The following is a 4,282-nucleotide window of genomic DNA, read 5'->3' as shown; positions in this document are numbered from 1 at the left end:
TGTCCATGGTCTTTATGTGTGCTTATGCCAATTTTCAGTCCATATAACATTGATCCTATGAACTACTTTCCTGAAGTCTGGACAAGTTCCATCTGTTACCTTTGTTCTCTATCTTTGGATTCTATATGTTAAAACTATGTAGAGTGGAGCAGACTCTAAATCTGTTTCTTAATCAGTAGGCCACTAGAACAAGCAGGCAACACAAAAGGCAATAAGATGAGTCATAAGGCATTTACAATATTCTTGCATTAAAATACAAGGAGGTTGTCACTCCATTTCCCTCCCACCTTTAGTCTTCCAAGTCAAGTATTCACTTTACTAACCAAAAAATATGTATGATTATCGCTATCATGGATACATATTTTTTACCTTTTTATAGTAAACATAAAGGAGTTATGATTATAAAAAATGTTTTAATATTAAAAGTCAATAACGTGCAAAGGTTAAGAGATATTGGTCTAAAACAATATGATCTATGCTGGAAATCAGATATACCATAAACACAGATATAGTTTTCAGTGTCTTTTGTCAGATATTGCATTGATGGATGGTAGTATAAGACCTTAAGATAGATAATAAAATAGCTACAGAATGTAGTGAATTGTGTCAATAACTATAAACTGTATAAATTTCACCATTTCAGGACAACTGTCTTCTATCTACCATATGATCTTTAATGAAATTTATATTCATAGCAATGTGTGTAAGTCTCAATTGTTCTCAGTAAATGTATAAACTTCAAGGCTATACAATATCACATGGATATCTAAGTTGTTTAAAAGTAAACTATAAAGGGCTGCTTGGAAGTGTATCTTATTTGGATTATTTTATTGATCCTTCTTCCATTGGCATTCAGTATTCAGGTATAACAGAAAAAAAAGAAAAAAAGCAGAAAAAACAGTTGTTAATTTTCAACAGATTTTTAACCCTGTGAGGGTGCATCCAGATGAGCATGCAGATGCCTCTTGTAGCATTCCAGACCAGTTTGAGACACTGCAAGAGGCACACTGCAAATGAAAAAATGATCCCCATGCTGCATATTTGCAGTGTGGGCTCAAAATTTGATACCTGGATATCCAGGTATCAAAAAACAGGGGCAAAAAGCAGGGGCAAAAAGCAGGGCAGGGCACGGTCCTGGACCATGCCCTGAGATAACCTGGAGGCTGGTCTTCCAGACAGACACTCTGGTTTTTGGCTAGTGTCTCTCTGTGTTTTTCTGCTGCTCCAGCACATGGGGCATACACCCTTAGTATACGGGGACAAGCAGAAGCATGGCAAGGATCCATCATGACCAGGACCTGGGTCCTGTCAAGAGTAAGTAGGGACTGTGGGGAGAGAGTGTGGGTGTTGGGGGGCTGTGCTTGTGCGTGGCAACTGTGGGGGAGTTGTGTATGTGGGGGGGTTGTGGGTCCCCCACAGGGGTTGTGGGTTGCCGGCTGGGCCCACAGCCTTCCCCCACAGCAGCAGCGGGCATAGGGTGCTCAGGGCCCACAACTGCCAGCCCCACCACAGTGCAGCATGGCACGGCATGGTGTGTCATGGCAGAGTGTGGCCCTGGCCACCTCAGAGCCAGCACCGCTTGTGCCCCCTGGTGCAGGTGTGGCCCCGCTCAGCACTGCACCAAACAGGGCCATGCCTTTCTGTAGCCCTGGGCCACTCAGGCTGTCACCCAGGGTCGGCTCCACTTGCAGAGACTGCGTGTCATGCCAAGCTGAGTCCTACCTCCATGGAACCGGCCCAGACCACTGGTGCATGGGGCCCATGGAGGCAAGACCCAGCCCAGCATGACACATGGTCCCTGCGAGTGGCACCAGTCCCTGGGTGACAGCCCAAGCAGCCAAGGGCTGCAGAAAGGTGCACATCCCTGTGCAGCATGGTGCCAAGCTGGGTCACACCCATGACAGGTGGCACAGGTGGTGCCAGCTCTGAGGCGGCTGGGGATGTGCAGTACCATGGGGTAGCTCTGACAGCAACAGGCCCTGAGCACCGCATAGGCACTGCTGCTTCAGGAGTGAGCTGTGGGCCCTGTGGGGTGGCTGTGGCCCTGCAGGGGGGAGCTTGGGCCCAGTGGAGGGAGCTGGGGCCCTGCAACAGGGCAGTATATATGCTGTGGGGGTGGGGCTGTGCCCTATGGGGGACAGGGGACCCACCCCTCCTGAGCAGCCCACCCACACCCACGTTCCCCCCAAAACCCCCTACGCTGACCCACACATGCCACACCCCCACATCCCTCAACACTCACCCACACAACCAGCTGCATCCCCCCACACCTCTTCCCACCCCACTCCTTAAAATCCCACATCCTCCCATCGCATACCTATCATGCCCAGGTGCCAGACAGGATGAGACCTGCTAGCAGGAACTGTGGCTGCAGTGGCAGTTGTCCCTACATCCTAGTTAGTGAGGGGGACAGGGGAAGCTCTAATTCTTATATGATAAGAAAACCAAAAGCAAACTTCAAAACATGTAGATATTTTGAATTTATTTTATTATTATGATAGGTGACACTAGTAGGCTTCTAAATTTCTTTAACATAGTAAATATATCAATAAAGCTTTGCCCAACTGATCTCTCTCGCTCTTTTGTTTTAAATGTGAAAGAACATGGATTTTGGGGTATTTTAAAGAGTGAATTTGGGATTTTTTTCTATTAGAGTTTTTGTAGTTTTTAAATAGGGAACACCAGGATTCCTGCGAGTGAGGCAGGTGGCAGGACCCAGGCAAAGGAGCCTGCTCAGGGCTGGCACGTGAGACCCAGCTGAAGGTGTCTGATGTCTTGGCCACTTGGGGCCAGAGGACATGCTTTGACAGTTCAAAGCAGACCACCACACTGAGAACATCTTCCAGGTGATAGCTGCCAGGTGATAAATGGGAAGGCAGCAGCACACGTTGCAGTAGTGCAGCACAGAGGCCAACTCTGCAGCCACAGTCTACTGGCAGCTGGCCAAGAGGTGCAGATACCTCTGCTGTGCATGTACAGTCCCTTTCCAGGTCTGGCAGGCATGCAGGCTTGGGACCACATGCTGTCACAGGTGGCAGCAGGTCATAGCACGGCAGCAGCCACCACTGCCAGACTGCTGCAGTGGGTAGAGGGTGCAAGGAACTCTGAGTTGGGGCTGATTCAGCATTCCAGCTGACACAAGGGGTAGTTTCCCAAGATACCAATTGGCCAGGCCCCGGAAGCTCCTGTCTATCTGTAACAATCATACCATGGGCCCTAAGGCCCACTGGGCTAACTAGTAACCCCATGTGGGGCTAATGAACGAGTGGTAAAACTAAATTATTGGGACAACTAATGACAATGACAGCATAGGCGTGCTGTGTGGGTCAAAGGGTCAAAACATGAAAATAAATGTGCCTGAGGGGGACAGCAAAGCCCCCCAGACCACACACACTGGTCCTCAAAGGCATCCAAGAAGCCAGTGAATGCTACCCACTGGTGTTCTGACCAAAAATGTGCACAGACAAGTGACAGAAAAGCAGCCCTGCAGTCTCCAGGTAACTTCCCAGTGAGAGCCTCCTTCCTGGTATTGTACAGGGGCCACTTGGCCAGGGCCAGGAGGAGGTTGACCAGGAGGTCCCAGGACTTGGTGGGGCCATGGATACAGTGTCCAAAAATAAAAAGGTGGGGGTAAAGTTCAACCAGAACCTCAGGAGGAGGTTCTGGAGGTGGAGGTGGAGGGGCTGCAGCCTGGGGCACTCGAGGGTCATGTGCGCCAGGGTCTGCCTCTGTCCGCAGTAGGGGCAGGAGACTGCAGTGTCTGTGAGTACAATGCCTGGCAGGCCTCCACCTGTGCCAGGTCACCTGAGGCCTGGACTGTGAGGAGTACATCATCAGCATAGGCTGACAGTACCAGCCACACCCCCGGTTCCTGGAGCATCAACCCTACCACCAGCCTTTGCAGGAGAATGAGGAAGGGCTCCAGAGCTAAGGCGTACAGCTGGCCTGGCACCCCTCTCCTGAATGGGATGGGCTCCCTCAGAGTCCAGTTGAGCATGACCAAACACTCTGAACAGGTGTGCAGCACCTGGAGAGCCCACATGAAGTGGGGCCTGAAGCCAAAGGCCGGCAGCATGCCTGTGAGGTACCCATGATCCAGTCTCAAACCCCTTCTCCTGGTCTAGGGATAGGAGAGCAAGGCCCTCCCAGCATGCTAGCCCCAGGAGGTACAAGTTGTTGAAAATGGAACACACAGGCACCATGTAAGTCTGGTCAGGATGGATCATGTCCATCAGCATGGACCACAGGCACAGAGAAGGCCTTCACTGGCATTTTGTAGTCA

Source organism: Alligator sinensis, unplaced genomic scaffold (genome assembly GCF_000455745.1).
Source record: "Alligator sinensis unplaced genomic scaffold, ASM45574v1 scaffold244_2, whole genome shotgun sequence".
In the NCBI taxonomy this organism is placed as follows: Eukaryota; Metazoa; Chordata; order Crocodylia; family Alligatoridae; genus Alligator; species Alligator sinensis.
Note: the sequence above shows the minus strand (reverse complement) of the source record.